Raw genomic sequence first — 12068 nt, 5'->3', positions numbered from 1 at the left:
AGGTCGTCCCTCTTGGGAGCAATGCCTTGCATCTTTTCGGTCAGATTCTTCTTGTCCTTCTTCAGACGAGTCGCCTCCTTGTTGGCTTCATCAAGGGTAGTTTTCAGCTTGGTGTTCTCTTCCTCCAGTTTGCCGACTGAAGCCAGCTTTTGATCAGCGAGTGCAGTTTTCTCTTCGGCTGCTTTCTGCGCGGCTGCAAGGTCAGCAAAACGGGCACCAAGTTCACAGGATTTCTGTAATCAAAAGACGGTCAGTCAACGGATGGAAAGATTGGTTACTTCAGAGCAATAGAGTGATAAATTCAACAAGTTCTAAGACTACTGCCGAATCAAACATCCAACACTAGTCTCGGGGACTACACCCAGTTGGTGCACTTAGCGTGCCCCCACTGGTCCAGTTTTCACTCGACATGGTCTGTCTAGCCCGAGTGTAAAAAAACAAGAAGAAGAAGGTTGTTCTCAGAACATAGTGGACTGCCCGCAGTCGACCACGGTCTCGGGGACTACACCCAGTGGGTGCACTTAGCGTGCCCACACTGGTTCAGGTTCCACTCGACATGGTCCGTCCAGACCGAGTGAGAAAATTCCGATTCTCAGACCACAGTCGACTGCCCGCAGTCAACTATGGTCTCGGGGACTACACGCAGTGGGTGCACTCAGCGTGCCCCCACTAGTTCAAAGACTCAATCGAGACAACTTAGTCGACTCAAGATACAAATTTACTCAGTGGCAAGTCAAAACACCCAGTGGGTGTACAAATACAAAACGCAGACTGATGGAAAGATCCCTCAAGGAAAGTTTTCAGGTAGCATATCCTAACAGAACAAGCGACAAGCTAAAGGGTTAGTCGGTGATCAACCAACCTGGACGTTGCTCTGGAGAGCTGAGCTGGCGTCGTAAGCAGCTTGGCTAGCTTCCCGGATCACCTTCATTTGCTCCATCATGATGCCCGCTTGGCGTATAGCCTCCTTGGAAGCACCCACTTGGTACTCTGGGATGGGATGTGCAATAAAGAGTGAAGATGGATTGGCTGGAGTCTGCGCAGTCGACGCTGAGGGCTGGGCACTCGACAATGGTACGGCGAAAATCACAGAAGTCCAATTGGCATTGCCGGCCTCCTGGATTACCGGTTCCGTCACCGGCGTCGACTGAGGCGCCCTGCCGGTTGACGTCTTCCTGTTTCTTCTTCCCATGGGCCTCAGCGGCACATCCTCGTCGTCGTCTGGAAGATCAATGACATTGGAAGGAGCTGCAAAAAGAATCAATCGCCAGAATTCAGTCGACCAACAAAACGGCTGAGAAAGTAAAGACAAGATTACGAGAGTCGTACCCAGATTAGAGGTGACTGCATCTTCCATTTCCTCGTCTTCATTCCTGTAAGCAGAAGTCCCAGAGGTAGCAGCACTGCAAATCTCAAGATCCAGTCGGTCATGTCTGCCGCAATGAGTCGACCAAAGTTCAATTTATGCCAAACCAAGAAATCAAGTCCAACTATTACCCGGAAGCAATGGGAATGGCCACTTTGATCTTTGGCAAGGCCTTCTACAGTTTTGACGGCGTAGCTTTTGGTTGCTTCGGGGCCTTCTCAGTCGGTGCTGGAGAAGACGTCCGAGGGCGCTTTCAGGTATGTCCAGTCTGCGCATTCGCTTTGCCACGGATACTTGCCGGGTCGTGAGTTTGTTTGGATCGCCTTTCGATGCAAGGGGGTGAGTCGACTTCTTCACCATAGCCAGAGTCGTCGCTTTCGTCGTCTTCTCCCCCATCAGAGTGCCACTCTCCGATCTTGCCTCCGCTCGCCTCCCCTTCTGGATCATGCTCCTGCTCTTCGTTGGTCATCGAGTACATCTCAGTGAGGGCCTGAAAGACAACAAGTAGAACAAATGTCAGTCGGATGGCAAAAAGCAATTACACGATAGATCAAGAAAAGACTTGGAAATTTAGAGTTGGACCTTGTCTGGTTCGTATGAGTTGTCGAGTGGAGGGATCCTCCTGGACCCTCTGGGGTTATCCTTGTTACCAGTGATGCCCCTCAGCCACTGCTCCACCGTATCCTCGTCGACTTCCTCTGGGTGGATCCGTGGGGTCGTTAATGCCCGAATACATCCACATCGGATGATCACGAGCTCGAAGCGGCTGAATGCGTCGTCTGAAGAAGACCTCTAACAGATCCATGCCAGTCACGCCGTCACGAACATGCTGGACCACTCGCTCGACCAACACCTTCACCTCCACTTTCTCCGTCGGAGTCACTTTCAAGGCAGAGGGCTTCTCGACTCGAGCCATGGAAAAGTGGGGAAGTCCAGTCGACTGGCCTAGAGTCGGCTGGTCTTTGCAGTAGAACCAGGTCGACTGCCACCCTCTGACTGACTCGGGAAGAATCATGGCTGGGAAAGTACTCTTACCTCTCATCTAGATCCCAAGACCCCCACACATCTGGATCACATGCGTCCTCTCGTCACTCGGATTGGCCTTTTTGACCGACTGAGAACGACAGGTGAAAATGTGTTTGAAGAGACCCCAGTGTGGTCGACAACCCAAGAAATTCTCACACATGGACACGAATGCAGCGGGGTACGTGATGGTGTTGGGGGAAAGTGGTGAAGTTGTGCTCCAAAGAAGTTCAAAAAGCCTCATAAGAAAGGATGGGGAGGCAAAGAAAAACCGCGGTCAACATGGGTGGCGAGAAGAACACACTCACCCTCCTGCGGCCGCTGCTCGGTCTCGTCCTCCGGGAGCAGCCCAGATCCATGGGGAATCAGTCCCCCCTCGACCAGATCATCGATGTCATCTTGCTGGATCATCGACCGAATCCAATCGCCCTGGATCCAGCCACGCGGCAAACCCGATCTCGACGAGGACCCTCCCCGGCTCGTCTTTTTCCTTTTCGCCTTCGCCGTCGCCTTCTTTGCACGCTCCAGAGCCACCGTCTTCTCCTTCCACATTGCGGAGGGTGGAGTTCGGGCAGAGCGGCGACGCCAAGGGAGGAGGTGGATGCAACGGAAAATAGAGGAGGAAGAGAGGAGATGAGGTGCACTGTGCAGAAAACCCCAGCCGCGACGCCTTATATAAGGTCTTCTCCCGAGTGACTGACTTGTGGACCCAGACAATCCCGTCAAATCCCGCAATAGTCGCGGCGCAGTACGTGGCGAAAAAGGTGGTGTGGGAATCGAGGCGCTCCTGCCTAATCTTCTTCGATTACCGCGGCCTTCTCCACCCCGTCCGCTTCCCGAAAATTCGAATCCCGCAAGATCCGGAAGCAGCAGAGCAGTCTGTCAGACCGAAGATTTCTTCCATATCAACACTCGAAGCTTAACAGCAAAGTTCACTCGACAACCTAAGAATGGATCAGGGCAACTGAAAAAGAAGTTGAAGTCGTCGTGATTGTTCATTGATCTCAACCAAACGCTTCCGAAGCGCAAGAACTGAGTCGGAATTGTTTTTCAACTCCTCCACTCAAACCCTAAACCATTCGGGGGCTAATGACGACGACATGTACCTAGGGTAGGGTCATAGGCCTGACAGGGACACCCTCCCCAAGGACACCACTCTAAAGCAAGAAGCATTTAAGAGATATCATCATCCACTCGACCTGAAGCATTCCACTCGGAAGATTCAATGTCACTCGACCATGAAAATAGTCACTCGACGACCAGAAGATCGAAAGCCGCTCTGTATAGCAACGGTCGGATGTTTACTCTGTAGACTTAATGGTCATTTATGTACCTTTATTACTAGCGTTACCAGAAACGACCAATCTTTATGTACCTTAAACCCCGTGTAACTAAGGGCAGGAGGGGTCTGGCGAACTCTATATAAGCCAACCCCCTCCTCAGGGACAAGGGTTCGCACCCCCTGTAACTCCACACACATATAATCCAGCCGACCGCCTCCGGGCACCGAGACGTAGGGATATTACTTCTACCGTGAAGGGCCCGAACTTGTAAACCCTGTGTGTACAACTTCACCACAGCTGGGATCTTGCCTCCTCATACCTACCCCCCATTCTACTGTCAGTCTTAGAACCACGACAGCGCCCTCAGCGGACGCGGCGTCCACCGCCGCCAGTGCCAGTGAGATCGGCGACCTGAAGCACAAAACAAGAATGATCATGCCAAAGTCAAGCAGAGCCACCCGACGACTCGGCTCAAGCAAAAGGACCACTTACCCCGGCACCACCGGAACGGCGGGCCTCGCCGCCCACTCCCGCGGAGCGCCACGCCTCCTCTTGGCGACCAGCTTCGCACCTCCGGCCGGGTCTGCCGCGCTCTTCACGATCACGGCCCGCGGCGGGACGCTGTCCTTTCCATGCGGCCGCCTCGCCGGCACCGCCCCCCGAGATGACCCGGCTCCGGGCGCTCCGCCGCCTCCTCCACCCGGCGCTGCTGCACCAACGGCTCGCGTCAGCACCCCCAAAGACGCCACGCAACCGGCGATTCAAGAAATAAAAACGAGACTCACCTACTCGGCGCCCTGTGCCCACGTCGGCGGCCATCCCCGCCCCTCCGGCCTGGGCCTCGGGCTCCTCCGAGCCAACGCGCACCACCTGCGTCCGCACCCGGTCGTAAGGATGCCGGATGGCATTCAAAAGCACCTCCCGCGTCCCGTCGGGACGAACGAGAAGATAAGCAGCGGCGAAGTACGGAGACCAGGGACTCACCAGCGGTGTCGGGTTCGCGTGGCTGTACGGGGCCTTCCCGAACTCCCAGTCGACCGCCAAGATGGCCTTGGAGATGCCGTTGACCTGACGTGCGACCTGGTCCGCCGCCAGCCGCGTGTTCGCCATGCGGTTGGGGTCCTGGAGGCCGGTCATCTGACCGATGAGGTGGCTGCGCTGCTGCAGCGGTAGCGGCAGCACCGTCGAACGATAAAGGCGGTGATGAGGTCGGTGCCGGTGAGGCGCTCCCGTTTCTTCATCACCGACACCCGCTCGCATAGGTTGAGCACCTCCTGCGACGGGTGCTTGGGGTAGTACCCCCAGTTCTGCTTCCCCCATGGCGGCGAGTTGATGAATGGGGGAAGGTTGATGCGGTCCTTGCCAAGGTTCCGGACGTAGAAGAAGGAATTCTGCCATTTCTTGGCAGAATCCTCCAGCAGAATCCTCGGGCAGTCGGCGCCCGACCGCTTGGTGACGACGGCCGCCCCGCACTCGAACATCTCTCCGGCATTCGGCCCCTGCTACTTCAGGGAGAAGAAGCGCACCCAAAGGTCGATCGAAGGCTCGACCCCCAAGTACCCCTCGCAGAGGGTGACGAGGCCGGACAGCTGCACGATGGCGCCGGTGCCAAGATGGTGGGGCTGGAGCCCGAAGAACTCCAGGAAATCGCGGAAGAAGCCGCTCGCGGGAAGCACAAACCCGCGCTTGAAATGCAGCAGGAAGACCACCCGCTCCGAGCCCTCGGGCCGCGGCTCCCGCTCTCCGTGCGGGAGGCATGCCTCGACCTCCTCCGCCCTCGGCAGGCGCCTGGTGTCGCAGAGGTAGGCGATGTCATCGAGGGTGATGGTCGAGCCCATCCACGATCCGGACGGCAGCGCCATCGACTCGAGCATAGAAGAAAGAAGGAAGAAGATGGCAAGAGAACTCTGCTCAAGACGACGGGCGTCGCAGCAAGCGACGGTCGCAAGAAGCAGAGGATGAAGGAAGAGGCAGGGGAGCGCGAGCGTGAATGATCTCCGCCGCTCCCTTCACCCCCAATTTATAGGCCACGATTTGAAATGTGGGGAAGTGGGATCGTTTGCGCTTGCCCCTCCCACTTCCCCGCAATAAGTGCGCACTTACGCACGCTGTAACTGCTTGGAGAATAGCAACCGACCCGCGGACACCGCAATAAATCTGCGCGCGTGGGCCGAGGGTGCGCGGCGGCGTGCCCTAGGCCATCGCCCCGTCCCGTCACGCGCGTGGCCTGTCAGGCCCCTCCGGCTTCCAGGCGCCATGTGGTGGCCGCGCGAGGCCCGAAAGATTGCCCAAGATTCATCGAACTCCTCGGTTTCCCGCCACGATCGGGATGCCACGATCCGGCTTCCGGAAGCCGGCACACAGTGGGTGTTGCCGGACCCGGCGGTCACCAAATTTGCCTCTACAAGGGGGGGGAAACTACAAAGGCCCTCCCATCCGAAGACGGCAGACCTTCACAGCTTCGGAGACTACCGTCGGGGGGATGAACCCCAGGCAGGCAACGGAACCCGAATCCTTTTGATAAACAACAGGGCCAGCATTGCCCCTCGATCCGGCTCACGCTTGGCCGGGTCGCTCAACCCGTCCAAGTGCCGCGACCCGGCCAAGCCTTCCAACCCGGCCGAACTCTTCAACTCGGCCCCAACAACCAAGATCAAGACTTCCTCAGCAAGCCAGCACCACGCTTGGCGTGTTCTCCAAACCTGGCCAAGGGTCAGCGGTCGTCCCATCCCACGTGTACGATGGGAAGGGTCTCCACCAACTGATGACCGAAGCCACAGTGCCCCGCCCATGCCTTTGGTCAGCCGGACGAGGCAACAGTGCCCCCCCTACCCGCTGACCAGGGCTGGCGTGGCAACAGTGCCCAGACGTAACCCATGACGCCAGCAAGCGGTGACCTAACAGAGACCACTGTGGATCGACTCGACTCGGCCACGCCCTGACGTTCGCCAAGACGGCGCACAATACCCCTAGGCGCATGGGTGAACCCGGCGAGGCCCGGTACCCGGCGGGTCCCAGCGTTGTGTTCCCTGGACGCTGACAACCTGGCCCCACGGCCTTGTAACATTCCCCTTGTACCCCTGGGGGGTTGACCTATAAAACCCCCCAGGAGCCCTCATGTATACGGGCAATGCCATACACTCAACCACCCACTCCCTCACACACCTAGCAAGCAACACCCGAGGAGAGGGAGCAGCCTAAGCCTTGGCCCGTCCTCCTTCTTCCTCCATACAGCTCCAGGAGCAACTCTGTACTGTTACATATAAACCACACTCGGCAGGACTAGGGGTGTTATCTCCCCGGAGAGCCCCGAACCTGGGCATGTCTTGCGCCCCGCGCTCACTCATGCCGACCTCGCCTCTGGAGCCCACCAGTGCCCTCGAGCCTCCTCCTCTCTTTAGCCATCCCATGGCATCTGACGTGCACCCACCACGACAGACGTTAGGAAAGGATCGCGCTCGCGCGGGAAAAAGTAGCCGGGCGCGCGCTAGTTTTGGCGCGTGGCGTCCGGCGCGCTTTATAAAATCCAATGCCCTCCCACCGCTCTGTGCCTTGCCACCGCTCTCTCCCCGCTCTGTGCCTCGCCACCGCTCTCTTCCCGCTCTTTCTCACCTCGCCGCCGCGTCCCCAGGAAACTTGGGGATACCGCGACGTCCACGCGCGCCACTTCGGCGGCTTCTCCGCTGAGATCCGGTTCCGCAGGATGCTCCTCGGCCTCGGCACTTTCGACACCACCCACCAGGCCGCCCGCTTGTACGACACGGTGGCGTGGCGCCTCCGGTGCCCTCATAGAAAATTGAACTTCCCCAACGTGTTGACGCAGGAGCGGGCACAGGAGCTCGCGCCTCCGCCCCGGATTGTCACCGACGAGTATCATCACGACAACCGGAGCCGAGAGCACCGTCTCGGCATCGCCGGGATGGACGAGGAAGCCATGGCGATGTGGCGCCAACGCTTCCCGCAAGACATCATCAGCGAGCGCGAGTTCTACGCGCAAAGGAGGGCGGAGTGGGAAAAGAGGAGGGCGGAGCCAGAAGCCTATCGCGAGGACAAGCGTACGCGGAAAGCGGCCGCTCAATTCAACATGAGGCTAGGAGCAACGTCGCCCTAGGAATCCGACGACGATCGGTATCTTGAGGCCTACATTGAGACGTTGGAGGAGGACATCACCGAGGAGGAGTCGGACGACGAGGAGTAGTTGAACTATCTTTTTTTTAACGCACCGCGCGTTGCGCTTCTGTTGGAGATGCTCTAACATGATAGACTAGTGCTTTAATGTTGCCCACAAGATGCGTGAGTATTACTTGTATATTTTTCTTGCCATGTTGAGATTTTAAAACCATGCGTGCGAACATGTAGAGGAGCAATGAAGACCAAATACGGGATATTTGGGACATCTTCAAGGAGAGTGGAAAGTTAAAGAGGAGCTGCACCGAACCTGCAAAACGAGCTTTGGTAAGTAACACCCTTTCAATTACTTTCGTTTAGCCTCGTGTTCTTCGATGTGTATATGTTGTAGTTTCTGTTTCTCTTAGCCTCGTGTTCTCCAATGTGTAATAAGAAGAGTCTTAATCTATCTATCTATCTATCTATCTATCTATCTATCTATCTATCTATCTATACCTATACTAATTACAGACTCCCAAGAAATTACCACGTTAATTAGATTTGACAAGCCGTCCATCTGGTGGGACCGAATTATTACGGTGTAGATCTAATCATAAAATCATCAGCTAGAAAAAAAGTTTTCCTCGGTTGTAAAACAAAAGGAAAAAAACTAATGCCGTTAGATCCTAAATATTACCACGTTAATTAGATTTTACAAGCCATCCATCTGGTGCGACCGAGGTGTAGATCTAATCATAAAATCATCAGCTAGAAAAAAAAGTTTTCCTCCATTGTAAAACAAAAGGAAAAAAACTAATGCCGTTAGATCCTAAGATTAAATCTAATGGTTAAGATCTAATACAACAGCGAGCACACGTAACTGACCAAGCCTGTACATAATTACAATATAGAGAGTCCATGCGTTCTATTCCACCCATTGGACAAAACCCCCGTGTGTTCTCCCCCCGCTGGCATCTCCTTTCTCCTGTATTTCTTTTCATCGCGGCGTGTTAGATCGAGCAGAAAATCTAATTGCACCACGTCATGGCGGATACGCTTTGGCCTCTTCCTCCGGCTGCCATCCTCTCTCTCTCTCTCTCTCTCTCTCTCTCTTGCAGGTGCTGAAGAGAATTCAGCAAGTTAGAACCAGCGTGCCATCGTTACAGACAGCAATATCATGCTCTGTCATGCCTCCAACAAAAGTAAGATCCATCTGGTGAATTTGATTATGGCTACGTATTGCTCTCCTGCCCTAGCTCACATGATAGGATCCAGGTGGCAAAACCTGAAGTTTGGGCGAAGTGCAGACTAATGTTTGGTTTATAGGTTTCCTGCTTTCTTCGGGATTTGTTTTGATGCTTTAAAGTAGTCCGCCTCTAGCTTTCTATTGTTATTCAATGTAGTACTCTACATAAATATCCACGGCAGATGAAAATTTCAGTCCTAGGCATCAATAGGGCATTGGCAAGGGACGTCTTGTCGGAAGATTTTGGGGGTTCGAAATGGGCGAGCCGTTAGGTGTACGGGAAGGCGACTGCGCGGGCGACAGCGTGCCTTCGACGGTGCGGGAGCCGACCTCGGTGTCGCCGGCGGGCTGGTCCGTGGTCCGGCGTGGCGCGGGCGGCCCCCAGGTGAGCGGCGTGGAGGGCCGCGTCGGCTCACCGGCGGCGGGGGGTGGCGCTCGCCGCAACCCCTTTTGGGCGTTGGCGGCGGAGGACTCGGAAGATGAGGACGGTACCGAAGAGCTGGAAACGGAGCAGAGCCTGCGCGCGGTGCCAGTCAGGCTGTCGTTCGGGGATTTCGTGGCCTTTGTGGCGCTTCGCGCCGGGCGGCCGCGGCTCCAGAGCCATGGCCTCGCGCATCTGGCTGCCGACGAGGTCGAGCAGTTCGGGCTTGGGAGCTGGCGTTTCGTCGGGGGCGGCGACGTTTATCAGATCCATGACAGCGGCGTGCCTGCTGGAGGGCCGGTCGGAGCTATCCAGGGAGGACTGGCCGTGCCTGCCGGCGCCCCCTGCGGAGGCGGCGGCGGCGGAGGCAACGTGTGGTCCGGAGGAGATGCGCTCTGCTCCGAGCCCTAGGGTTGGGTCGGATGGGCCGGCTGTGGGGGTCTTTTCTGGGCCGGCGTCGGGTGCGGGGCTGGATGATGGTTCTGGGCCTGGGCTGAGGGGCCAGTCAGGTAGCGTCTCTGATCCACCGGTGGGGTTTGGCCTGGAGACGGCCTTGAACCTGCGGGCACACGTGCCTCAGCGGCCCATAGCGCCTCGGCCCGGTTCACGCCCGACCGCTGGCTATAAGTGGGTGAGGAGGGGTTGCCTGGATCCCCATTTAGGGTTTCCAGCCACCACTCGCGAGGTGCGGCGCTCGCTCACTCCGCTCGCACGCTCAAGATCTGCCCCCCCCCCTCATCCATTCCTTCGCGGCGGTGGTGATGGGAGACCGGCACGCAGACAAGAGACCGATGGAGATTTCAGATCCGGAGGCGGAACGGCGCAGAGAGCGGGAGCTGCGCGACAAAGCAAAGCGCGTGATGCGCGAGCGTTCGGGTGGCCGCAAGTTCAGAGAAGAATGCGGTGGATATCGCGACCATGGCGGGCGTGAGGGGGATTGGGGTCCTCCTCCCCCGTGGTGGATCCAACAGCAGGAACGCAAGAAAAAGAAGAAGGATCTACAGCGGCGGCGCGAGCTAGAGAGGAAGCAAGAGGCTCATCCCAACTGTGGTGGGGGCCACGGGGACCCAATGGCCAAGAAGCAGCGTGCGCTCGCAAATCCACTGGCGGTGGCGCTGCCCTCTGCGTCCAAGGGTACGGCGGAGGAGCCCATCCCTATGGAGGAGGCACCAGACGTCGAGTGCTTCAAGTGCGGGCGCCTTGGACACTACCAGTCCAAGTGCAAGTTCTCGCCCCTCTGTGTGCTCTGCAAGGAAGAAGGGCATGCGTCCACTCACTGTCCGATGCGTGGTCGGCAGCTACATCTACAAATCATGGGAAGTGCCATCTCTGGGGAGTGTTTCTTTTGCCTTGAGTTTGAGGACGAGGACGAGTCTGAAGCCCCCATCGATGCCCGCATCAAGAACGCTGCCATCCTCTCTGCGGAGCCGGGGAAGCTTAATCTTCAGATTCTCAAATAAGAGCTGAAACACATGGTGACGGACGATTGGGATTGGCAGGTCACACAAGTGGGCGATGACGATTTCGTGGTGGTCTTCCCTTCTACAGACCTGTTACACATGGCGAAATGGAGCGGTAAGTTGTTTCTGTCTATCAATGACATCACTGCGCGCGTGCGCGACATGCTTCACAAGGAGGTATGGCCTATGCTGATGCCAGAGACATGGGTGCGGCTCCATGGCGTTCCAAAGAAGCTAGGGCGTGAAGACCACATCAGGGAGGTGTTCCAGATGCTGGGCCGGCCGATCGTGGTCGATGAGCTGTCTCTGATCAGGTTGGGACCTGTTCAGATGAAGCTCGCTTGCAAAGCCCCGGAGAAGCTGAATGGAGTCGTCGAGGTGTTGTTCAACCACGAGGGATATCAAATCAAGGTGGAGCGTGAGACCCTACCCAAAAGGGGTGGTGAGCGGGTTGTGCTTGGATCTGGACCTTCCAATCCTCCTGCCAAGGACGCGAATCAGGGCGCGCGGCCGCAGGGCAACGACAAGCATGGTCGGCCTGAACCAGGCTATGATCAGCAAGGGGGCGAGGGCGGCCCTACTGCTGTGGCGAACCAGGACTCCAAGATGCAAGACATGGGGGAAGAACAAGACGACAGCACCCAGGATATATCCATTGACACGGAAACTTGGGACAAGCTGGGAGCGCTGTCGTCTGATGCTGGGGCCATTGGGGTGGCGACTCAGGACACCGCGGTGAGCTTGCCTTCGCTCACTCGCTCGCTGGAGCTAACCTTCAATGAGTTCGGATCCAATCTCTCTGACCCGTTCCAGGAGGCGGCGCCACTGATTGGCGCGGGCGGGGCTTCCTCTGCTGCTGCTCTTCCTGCCTCAGCCTCTCTAGTGGCCGTGGGGGCGGACTCTGGTTGCGTGGTGAATGAGGGTGTCGACCTAACGCCGGTGCTGCGTCGGGGTTCCAACAGCGCCGGTCAGCAACTTAAGAAGACGGCGCGGGGAGGAAGCCGGCTAACAAACAGGCAATGGTCGTGGCGGAGGTGGCTATGTCTGATCTTGGTGGAGAGTTGGGGGCGGCGTTGGGGGCGACGGGAACTAACATCAAGGCTAGGCGCTCCAAGGCGACACCGGTGGTGCAGCACGCTCCTAGCGTTCGGGCCAAGGCCAA

The sequence above is a fragment of the Aegilops tauschii genome, chromosome 6, assembly GCF_002575655.3.
Source record: "Aegilops tauschii subsp. strangulata cultivar AL8/78 chromosome 6, Aet v6.0, whole genome shotgun sequence".
NCBI lineage: Eukaryota > Viridiplantae > Streptophyta > Magnoliopsida > Poales > Poaceae > Aegilops > Aegilops tauschii.
The sequence above is the reverse complement of the archived record's forward strand: the minus strand, read 5'-3'. Positions refer to the sequence as shown.